Genomic DNA, 22,127 nt, shown 5'->3' with positions numbered 1-22,127 from the left:
CTAAACTAAACATGGACTAAGTTGCGAATTGTTGTTGACAATGGAATACTACTAATATCTGACAACTAACTGAGTTCATGAGATCATGGATATTTCCTTAGTCATAACACTGTCTGAAGTCTAAGGATCACAGCTTGACTGAGAGTATCGTGAAAAATATGAGATGCCTCTAGGCACATAGCGAATGTTTTGGGTACAAGTACCCCCAGGACTCGGTAGAAGGGAACTGACGAAGCATGAATTTATCAAGTACAAGACCCACATTAACAATACATAATTTAATAAGTTGTGGATTTCACAAAGTACTGGGTTATCACACTATCTAACATGGACGAGAATGTTAATAATCATATCATAATCTCATATTCTAATATCATGGCCATTCCGAAAACATACACATTTTACAATGATAGCATGGAAAAAATTTAAACATAGGAGTATGACAAGCATGTCACATTTAGCTTATGTCTTGAGCTATAAAACATGATATCTACTTTTTCAAGCATTTTATCAACCACCTTACATGCACAACTTAGGGCATAAGTAAATTCATCAAATTACACATCATAAGCAACTAAATTAGTGGATTTTATTTTGCATGGTAACATAATATCATGATAAACACACCAAGATTCCAACTTTGAAATCAACCAACATCAATAACATGATTACAAATAACCCGCAACATAAATACCATGATATATAGATAAAACAAGGTTCTTGAGCTTCATAGAAGGAAGGAATCCATGAATGAACACAACTCATTTCTTAGTTTGTGATTTCTTGAAGATTGACAGTGAAACTTTCTTGAAATTAGATCTTCTATGAAAACCTTAGCTTGTTCTTGAGAGAAACTTGAAAGAAACTAGTATATTTTGGGTGAAAAGTATCCGAATCACGTGTTAAATGGCTTAAATAGGGGTGGAAAGTTGACCCTTTTAAACCTAGCTATGAAATTTAATTTCAGTAAAAATTTCCCAAATTGGACCCTTGGCGTGACGTGGCGCTATTGCGTCGTGTCATTGGATTTTGACAATTGGGAAATAGAGTGATGGTGCAACGCGAAGCCATCACATTAGCCCTTCTTTTATGACTGGAACCTTGGCACGGTGTGGAGGAAATTGCATTGAGACACTAGAAAATGACAATTGCCATTTTTGCTTGTGGCATTGTGCACCACTGACCAATATGGCACTGTTTTACGATGGGAACTTGAAATAGTCATAACTTTTTACCTGGTTATCGGATTTAGGAGAATTTTATATCGATGGAAAGCTTATTGAATTTTCTACATGTACAAAAGTGGATTCATCTTTCAAAGTAAGTTTCTAAAATTCTTGAGATGATTTTAAGCTAGGAAAAAATATTGGGTATTACAATATCTCCCCTTTGAGAACATTTGTCCTCGAATAAGACTGAGAGTGAGAGGAGAAGATAACCATCGTACATACTAAACACGAATAACTGGAACATGATCTCATTATTGGCATGACTGATAACTTAAAATATCATACTGAACATGCATATCTGATGCATGTGTAACTGATTCATAAATGCATGAAAGGGTGTTCTGAGAACATAAGTTTCTCCCAGTGAGAATACATGTATAATGCATAATTATATACCTGAAATGATACATTAATACATGACTAAATATGCAATGGTACTTGAAACAATGTATGTGATGAACACTAAATATGAAACTAAGTAAGCTTAAGAAGAACTATTACATTGAGCTTGATCTGAGTTGGCAAAGAAGAGGTAAGGATACTTGGTACGCTTATCTGGTTCTACTTCCCAAGTATCTCCCTCGACGGACTAATTTCACCAAAGACCTTTAACTACAGGGGCTTCCTTTTTCCTCAATCTACGAGTCTGATAGTCTAGGATTTCTACTGGAATCTTTTCAAAAGAAAGGTTCTTCTAAATATCGATACTCTGAATAGGGACTACAACTATTGGGTCAGCTATAGACTTCTTGAGCAAGGAGACATGGAAGACTAGATGAACTGAGGCTACATCTGAAGGCAATTTGAGCTCATAATCTACCTTGTCGAATCAACAGAGAATATTGAAGGGACCGACATATCGAGGACTGAGTGTCCCTTTCTTGTCGATCCACTTCACTCCCTTCATGGGAAAGATCTTTAGATAGAGTTAGTCACCAATATCGAACTCGAGATCTTTTCTACGAACACCTGCATAAGACTTTTTTAGGCTCTGAGCAGCCCAGAGTCTTTCTCTAATCACCTGGACTTTTTCTAAGGTATCCAATACTAAGTCAGGACCTATAACTGAGGCCTCATTAATTTTGAACCAATCAATTAGAGATCTATATCTTCTACCATAGAGAGCTTCAAATAGAGTCATATGAATACTGGAATGATAGCTGTTGTTGGATGCAAACTCAATCAAAGGCAAGTGGTCATCCCAAATACCCTTGAAATCAGTTGCATATTCCCTTAGCATATATTCTAGAGTCTGAATGGTCCTTTATGCTTGTCTATCTGTCTGAGGATGGAAGGATATATTGAGATGAACTTGGGTACCAAGACCCTTTTCCAAAAATAAGAGGTGTACTGGGTACCTCTGTCTGAGATAATAGGTAGAGAAACACCGTACAATCTGACCAACTCCCTGATGTAGAGTTTTGCATAATCCTCGGCTGAATAAGAGGTATGGACTTGAAGGAAATGGGCTAATTTGGTCATTCTGGATATTAAGACCCAGACTGAATTATGTTGATGACGAGTTCGAGGAAAACCCATCATGAAGTCCATGTTTACTTCTTCCCACTTTGAAGTAGGAATAATGTACTCCTACATAGGACCACTAGGCTTCTGATGCTCTATCTTAACCTGCTGATATGTAGAGCACTTATCCACATACTCTGTAACCTTTTTCTTCATCCTACTCCACCAATAGACTTCTCGTAAGTCATGGTACATCTTTGTGGCCCCTGGATAAATAGAGTAGCGCGCACCATGTACTTTTGCAAGAATTTGCTGCCTTAAGTCATCTACACCTAGAACACAGAGATAACCTAGACAATAAAAAATGCCATCTCCCCCTTGGGAGAAAACCTGTACTTTTTGATCCTGAACTGACTCTTTCAACTTTTAAAGGTTGGGCTCTCTATCTTGCTTTTCTTTCACCTCGAAAACTATAGATAATTCTGAACAACTCTAAACCCATATATCAACCTTATCTGTATCGACTAAACGAATGCCTAATCTATCAAGAAGATGTACTTCCTAAGCTAACTTCTTCTTATTGTCATCCACATAAGCAACACTAACCATAGACAGTCTGCTGAGAGCGTCGGCCACTACATTGGCCTTGCCCGAATGATAGAGGACACTCATGTCATAATATTTCAAGAGCTCGAACCTCCTTCTCTCACAAAGATTGAGATCTTTCTGAGAAAAGACACACTGAAGACTCTTATGATCTATGAAAACATCCACATGAACTCCGTAGAGATAATTCCTTTAATTCTTCAAGGCAAAGACTACGATGGCAAACACAAGATCATGAGTAGGCTAATTCTTCTCATGGGGTTTAAGTTGTTTGGAGGCGTAGGCTATCACCTTACAATGCTGCATAAGGACACAACCCTAACCTATTCTGGATGCATCACAATACACTAAAAACCCATCAGGACCATCTGGAAGAGCTAAAACTGGAGTTGAGGTGAGTCGAATCTTTTAAGTCCTGAAAACTCGTATCACAAGGATCTGACCACTGAAACTTGATTTTCTTCTGATTCAATTTGGACATAGGGGATGCAATAAAATAAAATCTATCAACAAAATATCTGTAATAGCTAGCCAAACCCAAGAAACTCCTAATATCTAATGAAGAGATAGGGCGAGGCCAGTTTCATACTGCTTTAGTCTTTTGCGGATCTACTCAAATTCCATCACCAGAATTGTAACGACCCGATTTGCTGAACCAAAATGCTACAGGGTGCTTATAAACCCGAAGAACAATAAGCTAACCCATGATTGATATTTGTACCTGTATACTTCATAAGTAATATGAAAACATACACTGAAAGGCCATAAGGTTTGATCATGAACATAACTGAATAACGTAAAATCTGTGTGGGGTAATGGAATACCCAAAATAAAACTGAAGTTTAAAACATGATAGTCTATATCTAGTCTACATCTAGTCTGAAAGCCTCTACTATCTGAAGAATCTGAATAAGGAGTTGATGGTACATGTACATAACTAACTCCAACTAATAAGATAAGAAATGAGATACAAAAAAATTTATTATGTCCTCGAAGGATGAGGACACTTCTAATCTAACTGCTGAATCATGAATCTACTGCTGATCTGGAACTCGTGTCTCTGAACCTATGGTGTAACATAAAAATAATGCACCATAGCTCAATTGCGTCAGTACAATAGAATGTACTGAGTATACTTGTGAGGTAGGCTATATGCAAGGGTTTTCATGCATGATCAATACTAACTAACTATCTAACATGAATGTAAGAATGTATACATAAATGTGTAACTGTAATTGATAACGTGATAACATAATACTGATACTGTGGTAGCATGACTACTGAGTCTAGATATAGATAACATAACATAACTGATAACATGAATGACTGTATCTGAATATAACTGATAACATGGGTAACTGTGTCTGACAGTCCTGAATCTGATAGAACTATTTGAGTTCCATATTATGTCTTAGTTGACTGTTTCTGACAGTCCTGAAATTTGAAAAACTATCTGAGTTTTATTACTAAGACTGATTGACTGTATCTGACAGTCCTGAATTTTTAACATGAAACTTTGGGAAGTAGTATCTAATTTACATGCCCCAAATATGCTATAATAGCTGAGCTGGGGTCCAATCTATGCCCTGATATGAAGGGTGTCAATATTACGCCACTGGTGCGGACAACATATGAGTAGCCATCATATAACAAGTAACTCTAGTGAGAATGGTGGGAAACCCTCACATAACAGGTTAAGTCACCTCATCTACCCTCATATAGCAAGCTATAATGTCTTAACCTATGCTGGCTATAAAGTTCTGGCACACAAGGATTGCTTCAAAGAATCACACCCTCGTATAATAGGTGAGTCCCCATCCTTGGATTCACTCAGTGCTAATTCCTACTCCCATCCAAATAGAAACTGGACATGATTTACTGAACTGAACTAAGCATGGACTTGGTTACTGAATTTCTGTGGCTGATAAAATACTACTGATATCTGACAACTGACTGAATCATGAGATCATGGAGATTTTTTTGGAGTCATAAAACTATATAAAGTCTAAGAGTTCATAGCTTGACTGAGAGTATCATGAAAGCATGACATGGATCAAGGTACATAGGTAATATTTCTAGTAGAAGTACCCCTAAGACTCAATGGAAGGAAAATGACATAACGTGATATTCTTGAGTACATGATAATCACCACAATACGTTTGTTGAAGCATTTTATAAAACGTCTTATAGGCATAATCTTGTACATTTATAGGGATTTTCGTGATATCATGCTAGTTAGGCAAATTTCCTTCATCTAGGCATTTTATCAAACATATAGTAGGCATAGTACATGTAGACATCATGGTATAGAAATTAAACATCATTATTTACTTCCAATTTCATCATACAAGGTTTTAGTCATGAGATTACGTAAATCTTTATCTATACCACTCATCCCACGTGAAATTTATCATCAAATCATAGAATAGAAATCAATTCCTCATTTATCAACATGAAAGAGAACATACAAAGCATGAACACATTAAGAAAATCCATAACTTGTTGTTGAAAAGGGATTCTTGGACTTCATGGACGAAAGGAGCCCATGAATGAACACTATGCATACCTTAATTCATGATTTTGGATGATTGATGGTGAAACCTTCTTTAAATTGGACCTTCTATGAAAACCCTAGCTAGAGTTCTTGAGAGTATTTGAGAAAAATATCAATATTTTAGATAAATAAGGGCTAAATCCCGTATTTGGAAGCTTATATAGGGCGGCAAAATTGACCCTTTTAACCCTGGACACGTAATTTAATTTTTAGTAAAATTTCTCGAATTCGGCCCTTTGCGTGATGTGGCGTAATTGTGCCGTGTCACTGGAAATTGACAATTAGGAAATTGCACAGTAGCACGACGTGGATATATGGCGTTGCCACCTTGTCTATGACCTGGAAGTTTGTCACAATATGCTAGTATCACATATTAAAACTGCAATTTGACAATTGGCATTTGAGCTATCTTTGCGACGCACTGAAGGCTCAGGTCAAACACTGTTTCACAAAAAGGACCTAACTCTTGGCCCTGGTATTGGATTTGGGTGAATTATATATCGATGGAAACCTTATTCAATTTCCCATATGATAGGAAGTAAAAATTATGGAAATACCATGTGTATAAGAATAAATTCTTATTTCAAAGAAAGTTCTGCCATCCTTGAGATGATTTTTGAGCTAAGAAAAAGAACAGGTATTACAATATCTCCTCCTTGAGAACATTCATCGTCGAATGAAACTGACTGATAGGGGAAATAATGAGCTGAACATAAATAACTAGAATATGATCTCATGATGGGCATTACTAATAAGCTGAACATAACATACTGAAGTGCATATCTGATACATGCGTAACTGATTTATAAATGCATAACTTAAAGTTCTGAAGAACTTAGTTTTCTCAGAATGAGAATGTATGTTTGATACATAACTATATAACTGATCAGATAGATGAATGCATGACTGAATATGCGGTGATACTTGATACTAAGATTATCATGGCATACTATGTTAGTGATGTACACTAATCATGAAACTAAGTAAGCTTAAGGAGAAATATTACCTTAAGCTTGAGCTGAGTTGGCGGGGAAGAGGTGAGGATAGTTGGTATGCATATTTATTTTGTTTCCTAAGTAGCTCCCTCGAGTACTGATTTTTCCAAACAAATTTAACCAGAGGGACTTTTTTGTTCCTAAATCTACGAGTTTGATAGTCTAAGATTTCAACTGAAATATCTTCATAAGAGAGGGTGTTCTAAACATCAATGCTTTGATTAGGGACTACGACTGATGCGTTACCTATACACTTCTTGAGAAAACAGACATGGAAGACTGGATGATCTGAGGCTAGAACTAAAGGCAATTCGAGCTCATAAGCTACCTTGCCGAATCGACAGAGAACCTTTAAGGGACCGACATATCGGGGACTGAGCTTACCCTTCTTGTTGAATCTCTTCTCACCCTTCATAGGAGAGATCTTGAGGTAGACATGATCACCAATCTCAAACTCAAGATCTTTTTTACGAACATCTGCATAAGACTTCTGTCGGGTCTTAATAGCCTTGAGTCTTTCTCTTATTAACTAAACATTCTCTAAGGCGTCAAATACCAAGTCAGGCCCTATGAATAAGGCCTCACTAACTTCAAACCAACCAATCAAAGATCTACATCTCCTACCATAAAGAGCTTCAAATAGAGCTATCTAAATACTGGAATAATAGCTGTTGTTATATGTAAACTCAATCAAAGGAAAGTTGTCATCCAAACATTCCTTAAAATCAATTGCACACACACTTAGCATATCTTTTAACATCTAAATGGTCCTTTCTACCTGACCATCTATCTGAGGCTAAATGATTGTACTAAGATAGATCTAAGTACCACGACTTCTTTTTGAATGCGTTCAAGAAATAAGAGGTTAATTGGGTACCTCTATCTGAGATAATAGACAATGGAACATTGTGCAATCTTACCAAATCCTTGAAGTAAAGTTTGGCATAATCCTCAGCTGAATAACAGGTATGATCCAGAAGGAAAAGAGCTAATTTGGTCATCCTATCTACAATGACCAAAACTGAATCATGTTGATGACGATTTCGAGGAAAACCCATTACGAAGTCCATGTTCACAACTTCCCCCTTCCAAGTAGGAATACTGAACACCTGCATAGGACCACTAGGCTTCTGATGATCTATCTGAACTTGCTGACATATAGAACACTTAGCCATAAACTCTGCAATATCTCTCTTTTTCCCACTTTACCAATAGATTTCCCAAAAATTGTGGTGCATCTTAGTGGCCTCTGGATAAATAGAATAACATACACCAAGCGCTTCTACAAGAATTCACTGCCTTATGTCATCTACACCTGGAACACAGAGATGACCCTGGCAATGAATGAAGCCATCTCTCCCTTTGGAGAAAACCTCTATTTTCTGATTTTGAATTGTCTCTTTTAGCTTGACAAGGCTAGGATCCTGATCTTGCTTTTATTTCACCTCGGAAACTAGAGATGATTCTGAACTACTCTGAACACATACACTGCCTACTGAAGAGTCGACTAAGAAAATGCCTAGTCTAGTAAGTTGGTGTACTTCTTGAGCTAACTTCTTCTTACTATCATCAACATGAGAAATACTACCCATGGACAGTATACTGAGAGCGTCGGCCACTATATTGGCCTTTCCTGGATGGTAAAGGACACTCATATCATAATTTTTCAAGAGCTCTAACTACCTTCTCTGATGAAGATTGAGATCTTTTGGAGAAAAGACATACTGAAGGCTCTTATGATCTGTGAAGACGTCCATATGAACTTCATAGAGATAATGCCTCCAAACATTTAAGGAAAATACTACCGCTGCTAACTCACGGTCATAAGTAGGATAATTCTTCTCGTGGGGTTTAAGCTGTCTGGAGGCGTAGGCTATGACCTTACTATACTGTATGAGGACACAACCTAAAGCCACTCTACATGCATCACAATATACTACAAAACCGTCTAAACTGCCTGGTAATGCTAGAACTGGAGCTGAGGTAAGTCGAGTCTTTAATTCATGAAAACTCTTCTCACATGGATCTGACCACTGAAACTTGACTTTATTCTTAGTCAATATAGACATAAGGGGATTCAATAGAATAAAATCTCTCTATAAACCATCTGTAATAACTCTCCAGACCCAAGAAACTCTTGATATCTGATGGAGAGATACAGTGAGGTCAGTTCCTTACCACTTCGATCTTTTTAGGATCTACTTAAATGCCATCACCGGAGACAATATACTAAGAAATTCTACAGATCTTAGCCAAAATTTGTACTTCCTAAATTTGGCGAATAATTGATGATTTCAGAGAGTCTAAAGTACTATTCTGAGATGGTTTGGATTATCGTGCTTATTGCAGGAATAGACCAGAATATCATCTATGATTACTATGATGAACTTGTCAAAGCAATACTTGAACAGACGTTCATCAAGTCCATGAAAGTGGCTAGGGCATTGGTAAGATCAAATGACATAACTAGAAATTCAAAGTGACCATACCGCGTATGAAAAACTATCTTTGTTATGTCACATTCTCTAACTCTGAGCTAATGATAGTCGGATCTGAGGTATATCTAGAGAATTAACTGGCACTCTGATGTTGGTCAAACAAATCATCAATTCTGGGAAGAGGATACTTGTTCTTGACTATGATTTTATTGAGATGATGATAATCTATATTTATTCTGAGTGAACCATCTTTCTTGTGCATGAATAAGAATGGTGCGCCCCACGGGGAAATGTTGGGTCTGATGAATCCCTTATCTAAGAGATCCTTCAACTGATCTTTCAGTTCTCTGAGTTCTCCTAATGCCATTCTATATGGAATAATAGAGATAGGCTGAGTGTCTAAACGAAGATCAATACCAAAGTCTATTTCCCTTTTGGGAGGAATTCCTGGAAGATCATTGGGAAAGACATCTGAATTTTCATTCACTACATGGACTAATTCTAGACTGGAAGCCTCAGAACTGAAATCTCTAACATTAACTAGATGATAAACACATCCCTTAGATATCATTTTCCTATACCAAAGGTAGGAAATAAGCTGATCTCTGAACTCTAAAGTACTACCTCTCTACTCAAGGATGGGTTCATTTAGGAACTAAAACTGAACTATTCTATTTTTGCAGTCGACTATGGTATAGTAGAAATAAAATAAATCCATGCTGATAATGACATCAAAATTAGTCATCTCTAATTTAACTAAGTTTGCTGAAATGACTTTATGAAATATCATAACCGGCCAGTTCCTGTATACCCGCCGGGCTATGATGGTTTTACCCACTAGGGTAGAGACTGAAAAGGGCTCTACTAGAATTTTGGGACTGATTCCAAAATCAACTACTATATAAGGAGTAAGGAAAGACAAGGAAGCTCGTGGAGAACTTTACTGATCATGTCAAGTTTGAAGAGCATAAAAGATCTGTAACGTACCAGTAAGTACATCAGGAGAACTTTACTCATTGTGTTGAGTCTGAAGAGCATAGAGAAGATTTGGGCATTGCCCAATAGTAGCACTGGAAGTAGCACATTAATGATTTGGGCTATTGGACTAAACTGAAGAGCGGTTCTATTGACCCTAAGGACATGGCTGCGGACAGTCTCTAACTCTATGGCTTGGATTGCCACAACCTGCTCTACACACATCCTTATGGTTCTTACCATAAGTCTAGCAAAGAGAATAGGTGTAGGCACTGCTAACATTGCCTTGGATATTAAAGCCTGACGGTCTATCTTTGTCACCTTCTCTAAACTTAGGAACTAGAGCACTAGCTGTAGAAGGGGCTGGAACTGTTGACTTAGGACAAAACTATGAACAGTTTCTTCGTTTTGATTTAGGTTGTGCAAAGTTAAAACTACCTATCTTCACTCTCTTATTTTGTTTCTCCCTCAACTTAATCTTCTGCTTCTCTATCTGTTGAGAATGGGTTAGAAGTCTAGCAAGGTCATGTCATTATTCAGCATGAAGGATCTTCACTCATTAACCACACTGTCTTTACTCCCTTGAAGCAAACTTTGTCATCTTAGATCTACTGTCTGCAACCACATGAGGGGCATACCTGGCTAATTAATTAAACTTAAAATAATACTCTTTCAATGTCATATTGCCCTTTTTGAGGTTAATGAACTCTAGTACCTTCGCTTCTCTAAGCTTTTGGGGAATGAATCTATCTAAGAAAGTAGTGAGAAGCTCTTCCCACTCTATAGAACCTGCGTCATCTAATCTTTCGGACTTCCACTGTTTGAACAAAGCATGAGCCACATCCTACAACTGGTATGTATCTAGCTCAGCACTTTTAACAGTAGTCACCCCCATGGCATCTGTCACTTTCTGAACTTGATCTAAGAATTCCTGAGGGTCCTCATCTACTTTAGACTCATGGAAGGATGGAGATTTATTTGGGTGAAGTCCAAATCCTTGCTGTGGCTGAGTTGTCCACTGGGTTGGCCAGAATGACAGTTGATAGCTCATTATGAGCAGCGACTGATTGGGCAAGAGTGGTAAATATAGTCCTGAACTCCGCATGAGAAACATGATTGCCCTAAGGTTGTTCAGGTTGAGGGTCTGACTGATTTATTCTCTTAGGAGGCATGTTCTGAAATAAAGAGAAAAAGAAGATTAGACTGAGAGACTGACTTGTGATTATGCTCACAGGCACGACATGAATACTAAAAGAAGGAAAACTATTCTTAAAATATCTCATATCCTCTTGCACATAAATATGGTATGCAACACACCTATGTACAAGACTCTACTAGATACGGCTTTCAGACTTCCTAGGACTGTATTGAACCTTAGGCTCTAAGACCAAGTTTATATGACCTGATTTGCTAAAATAGAATGCTACATGAGGCTCATGACCCCAAAGGACCATAAGCTAATCGATGATTGGTATTTGTACTTGTATACTGCATAAGATAACATAATAATGCGAAAACATGCACTGAAAGGCCATAAGGTTCGATCATGAACATAACTAAATAATGTAACTTCTGTGTATGGTAATAGAATACCCAAAACAAAACTGAAGTCTAAACCATGATAGTCTGTATCTAGTCTGAAAGCCTCTACTGTCTGAAGAATTTGAATAAGAAGTTGATGGAACATGTCCCCAACTAACTCCAACTAATAAGATAATCAATGAGATACAAAAAAAATCATTATGTCCTCAAAGAATGAGGACTCACTTCTACTCTGACTGCTGAATCTGGAATCTACTACTAATCTGAAACTCGTGTCTTTTAACCTATGGTGTAGTATAAAAAGAAAACACCATAATGCAAATACATCAATAAAATGAAATATACTGAGTATACATGTAAGGTAGCATATATGCAGGGGTTTGCATGCATGATCAATACTAACTGACTGTCTAACATGAACATGAGAATGCATATATAAATACGTATCTGTAATAGACAATATGATAATATGATACTGATACCGTGGTAGCATGACTACTGAGTCTAGATACTGAAAACATAACATAACTAATATCATAAATGACTGAATCGGAATATAATTGATAACATGGGTGACTGTGACTAATAGTGCTGAATCTAATGGAACTATCTAAGTTCCATAGTATGTCTGAGTTGACTGTGTCTGACAGCCTTAAAATCTGATGAGCTATCTGAATTCTATTACTGAGATTGATTGACTGTATCTGATAGTCCTAATTCTGTAACATGAAATTATGGGACGTAGTATCAAACTTACATGCCCCAAATATGCTATAATAGTGGAGTTGGGATCCAATCTATTCCCTGATATGAAGGGTGTCAAGACCGTACTACTGGTAAGAACAGCATGTGAGTAACCCTCATATAATAGGTAACTCTAGCAAGAACGGTGGGAATCCTCACATAACAAGTTAAGCAACCTCATCTACCCTTATATAGCAGGCTATGATATCTCAACTTATGCTGGCTACATAGTTCTGGAATGCAAGGATTGCTTCTAAGAATCACACCCTCGTATAATAGGTGAGTGCCCATCCTTGGGTTCACTCGGTGCTAATTCCTACTCCCATCTGAATGGACACTAAACATGATTTACTGAACTGAACTAATCATGGACTGAGTTACTGAATTTTTGTGGATGACAGAATACTACTGATATATGATAACTGACTGAATCATGAGATCATGGAGATTTTTCTGAAGTCATAAGACAATCTAAAGTCTAAGAGTTCATAGCTTGACTGAGAATATCGTGAAAGCATGACATGGATCTAGGCACATAGGTAATATTTCGAGTAAAAGTACCCCCAAGACTCAATGGAAGGAAACTGACATAACTTAATATTCTTGAGTACATGATAATCACCACAATACGTTTATTGAAGACTATCATCAAATGTCTTATAGGCATAAGCTTGTACATTTATCAGGATTTTCATGATATCATGGTAGTTAGGCAAATTTCCTTCATCTATGCATTTTATCAAACATATGGTAGGCATAGTACATGTAAACATCATGGTATAGCAATTAAACATCATGGTTCACTTCAAATTTCATCATAAAAGGTTTTAGTCATGAGATTTCATAAATCTTTATCTATACTAATCATCACACATGGAATTTATCATCAATTCCTCATTTATTAACATGAAAGAGAATATACAAAGCATGAACACATGAAGAAAATCAATAACTTGTAGTTTAAAAGGGATTCTTGTACATCGTGGATAAAAGGAGCCCATGAATGAACACTATGCATACCTTAGTTCATGAATTCATGAAGATTGATAGTGAAACCTTTTTGAAAATGGACCTTCTATGAAAACCATAGATTGGGTTCTTGAGAGTATTTGAGAAAAACATCAATATTTTTGATGAATAAGGAGTAAATCCCGTGTTTGGAATCTTATATAAGGGAAAAATTGACACTTTTAATCCTAGACACATAATTTAATTTTCATTAAAATTTTCCAAATAGGGCCCTTGGTGCGATGCAGCGTTATCGCACCGTCTCACGGGAAATTAACAATTGGGAAACTGCATAGTGGCGTTATGCGGAGCTATCGCATTGCCACCTTATCTACGACCTAAAATTTGTTGCGACATGCTATTATTGTGGAGCGATACTAGAATTTAACAATTGTCATTTAACCTATCTCTGCGATGCACTGAAGGCTCAGGTCAAACAGTATCTGACAAAAAGTACCTAACTCTTCGCTCGGGTGTCGGATTTGGGCGAATTATGTATCGATAGAAAGCTTACTCAATTTTCCATATGAAATTTATGGAAATACCACGTGTATAAGAATGAATTCTTATCTCAAAGAAATTTCTATCATCTTTGAGATGATTTTCTAGCTAAGATAATGCATAGGTATTATAGGAAACGATGTGACCAAGGAATACTATTGACCTTAGCCAAAACTCGCACTTACTGAATTTCACAAATAGCTGATGATCTCTGAGAATTTGAAGTACTATTCCAATATGGTCTGGATGATCGGGCTCACTGCGAGAATAGACCAGAATATCATCTATGAAGACTATGACAAACATGTCCAAGTACTGCTTGAACACATAGTTCATCAAGTCCATAAAAGCAGATGGAGCGTTGGTAAGACCAAATAACATTACTAGAAATTTTATGTGACCATACTGAGTTTGGAATGCTATTTTCAGAAAGTCACATTCACTAACTCTGAGATGATGATAGCCAGATCTGAGATCTATCTTAGAGAAATAACTGGCACCCTGAAGATGGTCAAACAATTCATCGATTCTAGGAAGAGGATTCTTGTTCTTGATTATGACCTAATTGAGTTGACGGTATTCTATACACATTATGAGAGAATTGTCTTTCTTGCGCATGAATAATAATGGAGCACCCCATAGGGAAATGGTTCGTCTAATAAATCCCTTATCTAAGAGATCCTTCAACTATTCTTTCAGTTCTTTGAATTTTGCTGGTGCCACTTTGTATAGAGAAATAAAGATAGGCTGAGTATCTGGAATAAGATCAATACTAAAGTCTATTTCTCTTTCAAGAGTAATTCTTGGAAGGTCTTCAGGAAAGACATTTGAATATTCATTCACGACTGTGACTAATTCAAGACTTAGAGTTTCATAACTAGTGTCCATAACTCAAACAAGTTGATAGACACATCCTTTAGATATCATTTTTTGAGCCCGAAGGTAGGAAACAAGATGACCTCTTAAAACGAATATACTACCCTTCCACTCTAGGATGGGTTTATTCAGAAACTAAAACTGGACTATTCTATTTCTACAGTCGATAGTGGTATAGCTGGAATGAAGCTAATCCATGCCGATAATGACATCATAATCAGTCATCTCTAATTCGACTAAGATTGCTGAGGTAACTTTCTGAGATATCGTAATCAGGAAGCTCCTGTATACTCGTTGAGCTATGATAGTTTTACTCACTAGGGTAAAGACTGAAAAGGGCTCTACTAGAATTTCAGGACTGACTCTGAAATCAACAACTATATAAAGAGTGACAAAAGACAAAGAATCTCCTGGATCTAGCCAAGCGTAAAAATACATATGAATGATCTGTAACATATTAGTAACTATATTAGGAGAATTTTCTTGATCTTATCGTGACTAAAGAGCATAAAGATGATTTGAGCATTGCCTACAAGTAGCACTAAGATGGCACCCTACTGATTTGGGCGATTGGACTGAGCTGAGGAGCGATTCTATTGACCTTGAGGACCTGGTTGAGGATAGTCTCTGAATCTATGGCCTGGCTTACCACATTCGAAACAAATACCACTGCCAGCTCTACAAATACCCTGATGGTGCTAGCCACAAGTTTGGCAAAGGAGATAGGTAAGGGCACTGCTCACATTACCCTGGGACTTAGAGCCTGGCGCTCTATCTTTGTTACCTACTCTGAACTTAGGAACTAGAGCACTGGCTAAAGAAGGAGATAGAACTGATGCCATAAAATAAAACTGAGAACGGTTTCCTCCTTCTGATGTAGGCTGAGCAAAGTTGAAACTACCTATCTTTGCTCTCTTATACTGCTTCTCCCTTATCTTAATATTCTGATCCTCTATCTTCTGATCATAAGTCATGAGTCTAGCTAGAGTCATCTCACTATTCAGCATGGTAGATCTACACTCATTAACCACGCTATCATTCACCCCTGAAATGAACTTAATCATCTTTACCTTGCTATCTGCAACCACATGAGGGTCATATCTAGCTAATTGCTTAAACTTAAGAGAATACTCTTTTATTTTCATACTTCACTGCCTAAGGTTGATGAATTCTACCACCTTAGCTTCTCTAAGCTATAGGGGAAAAAATCTATGAAGGAACACTAAAGCAAACTCCTCCCACTCAACTGACCCTGGATCGTCTTCCCTCTCTAACTTCCACTTCTTGAACCAAGTATGAGCCATATCTTGTAATTGATATGCTGCTACCTCAGCACTCTTACTAGATATAACACCCATTATGTTTTTAACCTTTTGCATCTGGTCTAAGAATTCCTGAGGGTCTTCATCTTTATTAGACCCTAGAAAGGATGGAGGATTCATTGGAGTGATGTCCTGAATCCTGGATGTAGCTGAATTGGCCACTGGGTTGGCCGAAATGATAGGTGGTCCTTCATTTTGAGCAGCAATTAACTGAGCAAGAGTAGTGAACACGGCCATGAACTCCATATGAGAAATATGTTCATCCAAGAGATCTTCTTGTATAGGCTGGGTTCTTTTCTTGGGAAGCATGTTCTAAAATAAAGAGGAGAAATAGATTAGACTGAGAGATTAGATTTGAGATTATGCTCAATCGTACAACATGAATACTGAAAGAAAGGAAACTGTTCCTATAACATCTCATAGCCTTATGCACATAAATGTGGCGCGCAACAGTAAAGAGACATGGAAGACTGGATGGACTGAGGCTAGATCTGAAGGCAACTCAAGCTCACAAGCTACCTTGCCGAAGCGACAAAAAATTCTGAAGGGACCGATATACCGGGGACTGAGTTTCCCTTTCTTGCCGAACCTCTTCACTCTCTTCATGGGAGAGATCTTAAGATAGACATAGTCATTGACCTCGAACTTGAGAAACTTTCTACAAACATCTGCATAGGACTTCTGTCAGCTCTGAGCAGCCCAGAGTCTCTCCCTGATCAACTGAACTTTCTCTAAGGTGTCGAATAGTAAGTCAGGACCTATGACTGAGGCCTCACTAACTTCAAACCAACCAATTGGAGATCTACATCTCCTACCATAGAGAGCTTCGAATGGAGCCATCTGAATACTAGAATGATAGCTATTGTTGTATGCAAAATCAATCAAAGGCAAGTGGTCGTCCCAACTTCCCTTTAAGTCACATGCCCTTAGCATATCTTCAAGAGTCTGAATGGTCCTCTCTGCTTCACCATCTGCCTGAGGATGAAACGCTGTGCTAAGATGGACTTAGGTACCGAGACCCTTTTGGATTGCTTTCCAAAATTGAGAAGTGAATTGGGTACCTCTATCTGAGATGATGGATAGTGGAACACCATGTAATCTAACTAACTCCCTGATATAGAGTTTGGCATAATCCTCAGCGGAATAAGAAGTACGAACAGGAAGGAAATGAGCTGACTTGGTGATTCTATCTATAATGACCCAGACTGAATCATGCTAATGACAGTTCTAGGAAAACCCATCACGAAGTCCATGTTAACTTCTTCCCACTTCCAAGTAGGAATGGTGAACTCTGGCATGGAACCACTAGGTTTTTGATGCTCTATCTTAACATGCTGATATGTAGAGCACTTAGCCACAAACTCTGTAACATCTCTCTTCATCCCACTACACCAATAGATCTCCCGCATGTCGCGGTACATCTTAGTTGCCCCTGGATGAATAGAGTATCGAACACCATGCGCTTCTGCAAGTATTCGCTGCCATAATTCATCTACACCTGGAACACATAGATGACCCTGACAACGAAGAACACCATCTCCCCCTTAGGAGAAAACCTTGACTTTCTGATTCTGAACTAACTCTTTGAGCTTGACAAGGCTAGCATTCCTGTCTTGTTTATCTTTCACCTCGGAAACTAGAGATGACTCTAAACTACTATGAGAACATACACCACCCTCTAAAGAATTCACTAAGCAAACGCCTAGTCTGGCAAGCTAATGGATCTCCTGAGCCATTTTTTTCTTACTATCCTCAACATGAGAAATACTACCCATGGAGAGTCTACAGAGAGCATCAGCCACAATATTGGCCTTGCCCAGATGATATAGAACACTCATATCATAATCCTTTAAGAGGTCTAACCACCTTCTCTGGTGAAGATTGAGATATTTTTGGGAAAAGACATACTGGAGGCTTTTATAGTCTGTGAAAACATCTATATAAAATCCATAGAGATAAAGCCTCCATATCTTCAAGGCAAAAACTACTGCTGCTAACTCAAGATCATGAGTAGGATAATTCTTCTCATGTGGCTTTAACTGTCTGGAGGCGTAGGCTATGACCTTACCATGCTGCATGAGGACACAACCTAAATCCACTCTGGATGCATCACAATAGACTACAAAACCATCTAAACCATCTGAAATAGCTATAGCTAGAGCGGAGGTGAGTCGAGTCTTCAACTCTTGAAAGATCTTCTCGCATGAATCTAACCACTGAAACTTAATCTTCTTCTGAGTCAATTTGGACATGGGAGATACATTAGAAAAAAATCCCTCCACAAACCGTCTATAATAGCCAGCCAAACCCAAGAAACTCCTAATATCTGATGGAGATACGGGTCTGGGCCAGTTTCTTACTGGCTTGGTTTTCTAAGGATCTACTCTAATTCCATCACCGAAAACAATATGGCCAAGGAATGCTACAGATCTTAGCCAAAATTTGCACTTGCTGAACTTAGCAAATAACTGGTGATCCCTGAGAGTCTGAAGAACAATCCTGAGATGGTCTGCATGATCACGCTCTGTGTGAGAATATACCAGAATATCATCTATAAAGACTATGACAAATATGTCCAAGTATTGCTTGAACACATGGTTCATCAAATCCAATAAAGTTGTAGGGGCATTGGTATGACCAAATGATATGACTAAAAATTCAAAGTGACCATACCGAGTACGGAAAACTATCTTCAAAATGTCACATTCTCTAACTCTGAGCTAATGATAGCTTGATCTGAGGTCTATCTTGGAGAAGTAACTGACACCCTGAAGTTGGTCGAATAGATCATTTATCCTGGGAAGAGGATATCTGTTCTTGATCGTGACCTTGTTGAGTTTATGGTAATCAATACACATCCCGAGAGAACCATCTTTCTTACGCATGAATAATACTGGTGCACCCCATGGGGAAACACTGGGTCTGATGAATCCCTTATCTAAGAGATCCTTTAACTGATCTTTCAGTTCCTTGAGTTCTGTTGGTGCCATTCTGTATGGTGGAATAGAAATAGGTTGAGTATCCAGAAAAAGGTCTATGCCGAAATCTATTTCCCTTTCAAGAGAAATTCCTGGGATAACAGAAGCTGTTTCGAGGCTAGGATATTCAGAATTGGAATCTTTAACATGCACGAGATGATACACACATGATACACACACCCCTTAGAAATCATTTTTCTTGCCCGAAGGTAGGAAACAAGTTGACCCCTGAACACTAAAATGCTACCCTTCCACTCTAGGACGGGCTCATTTGGGAACTAAAACTAAACTATCCTATTTCTAAAGTTAACTGTGGCATAGAAGGAATGAAGCCAATCCATGCCGAGAATGACATCAAAATCAGTCATCTCTAACTCTACTAAATCTGCTGATGTGGATTTATGAGATATCATGACCGGGCAGTTCCTGTATACCCGTTGAGATATGATGGTTTTATCCACTGGGGTAGATACTGAGAAGGGCTCTACTAGGACTTCGGGATTGATTCCAAAATTGCCTGCTATTTATAGAGTAACAAAAGACAAAGATGCACCTGGGTCTAGCAAAGCATATACATGAACATGGAAAATTTGTAACATACCAGTAACGACATCAGGAGAATTTTCCTGATCCTGCTGAGACTAAAGAGCATAAAGTGTATTCAGGCGTTGCCCACTAGTAGCACTGGAAATGGCACCCTGCTGGTTTGGGTGAATAGACTGAGCTGTAGAATGATTTTGCTGACCCTAAAGACTTGACTGCAAACACTCCCTATTCTTATGGCCTGGCTTGCTACAAACAAAACAGACATCACTACCGGCTCTGCAAATGCCCTTGTGGTTCTTACCACAAGTCTGACAAAGGGGATTCGTTCGGGCACTGCTAACACTGCCCTGAGATTTAGAGCCTGATACTTTGTCTCTATTGCGGTCTCTGAAATTTGGCACTGGAGTGATGGCATAGGAAGGAGCTGGAACAGTTGACTTGGAGCAAAACTGTGAACGGTTTTCTCCATCTGACTTGGGGTGAGCAAAGTTGAAATTACCTGACGTTGCTCTCTTGTTCTGCCTCTCCCTAGTCTTAAACTTCTGCTCTTCTACTTGCTGGTCATGGTTCATGAGTCTGGCTAAGGTCATATCACCGATCAGCATCGTAGACCTACACTTATTTACTACGCTATCATTGACCCCTGACATGAACTTACTCATCTTAGCTCTATTGTCTGCAACCACATGAGGAGCATACCTGGATAGCTGAGAATACTCCGTAACCATCATATTCCTCTGCCTGAGGTTGATGGAATCAAGAACTTTGGCTTTCCTCAGCTCTTGGAGAAAAAATCTGTCTAAGAAGGCTGTGACAAATTCCTCCCACTCGATAAGGCTTGTATCATCTAACCTCTCAAACTTTCACTATTTGTACCAATCATGAGCAACATCCTATAATTGGTAGGCGGCTAACTCAGCACTCGCAATAAAAGTAACACCCATGATGTCAATGACCTTCTGGACTTGGTCAATGAACTCTTGAGGTCCTAATCAGACTTAGACCTATGGAAAGATAGAGGGCTCATCCGGGTGAAGCCCCGAACCCTAGCTGATTTGGGATTGGCCACTGGATTGGCCGGAATGACTGGTGGCCATTCATTCTGTGCAGCCATGGACTGAGCAAGTGTGGTAAATGTGGTTCTAAACTCCGCATGGGAAATATGTTCACGTAAAGGTTCTTCGGGCTGAGGAGCTGGCTAATTTCTTCTCTTTGGGGCCATGGTCAAGAATAATAGAAGAGTGGATTAGACTAAGAGTTTAATTTGTGATTATTCTCACTAGCATGACATGAATAATGCAGAAAAGGGACTGTTCCTAAAACATCTTATAGCCTCCCTCACATAAATATGGCGCGCAGTACACCCATGTACAATACTCTACTAGGTGCAGCTTTCAGACTTCCTAGGACTCTATTGAACCTTAGGCTCTGATACCAAGTTTGTAACACCCTGATTCGCTGAATTAGAATTCTACACGGTGCTCATGACCCCAAGGGACCACAAGATAACCCATGACTGATATCTATACCTGTATACTGCAAATCATGATATAATAATTCGGAATACATAGAACTGTAACGCCATAAGGTTCAACTGAATACTATCATGTGGGTGAAAATACCCAAAACAACTCAATCTTAATGTAAATTTGAACATAAATCTGAAAGCCTCTAAACTATCTGAACAAGGAGTTGAAGGAACATATCTCCAACTAACTCTGTAAAACTGAACAGAAGAAATAAATAAATAAATCAAATCATATTGTCCTCGAATCAATGAGGACTCACTGTATCTCTGTGACTGGAATGCTACCGCTACTGCTGGGCTGGAGCTCATGTCTCGGACCTTATGGTGTAACATGAAAAGAAAGCACCACAGCGCAAATATGTCAGTACAACTGGAGTACTGAGTATACGAGGAAGGTAGGCTGAACATAAAGGGTTTCATGCATGAACAACACTGACTGACTAATATAAATGTGGGAGTGCAAACACACATATATAGAAACTGGGACTATGAATACGTGATAGCATGACCTGTAAGCTAATACATGGTTTACTGATAACTGTCATGACTGATACTATAACACCCTGATTTGCTGAACTATTATACTACACGGTGCTCATGACCCCGAGGGACCACAAGTTAACACATGATTGATATCTGTACCTGTATACTACAAATCATGATATAATAATGCGGAATACATAGAACTCTAAGGCCATAAGGTTCAACTGAATACTATTATGTGGGTGAAAATACCCATAACAACTCAATCTTAAAGTAAATCAGAACATAAATCTGAAAGCCTCTAAACTAACTAAATAAGGAGTTGAAGGAACATGTCT

Source organism: Capsicum annuum, chromosome 9 (assembly GCF_002878395.1).
Source record: "Capsicum annuum cultivar UCD-10X-F1 chromosome 9, UCD10Xv1.1, whole genome shotgun sequence".
NCBI lineage: Eukaryota > Viridiplantae > Streptophyta > Magnoliopsida > Solanales > Solanaceae > Capsicum > Capsicum annuum.
This window is presented reverse-complemented; position numbering follows the sequence as displayed.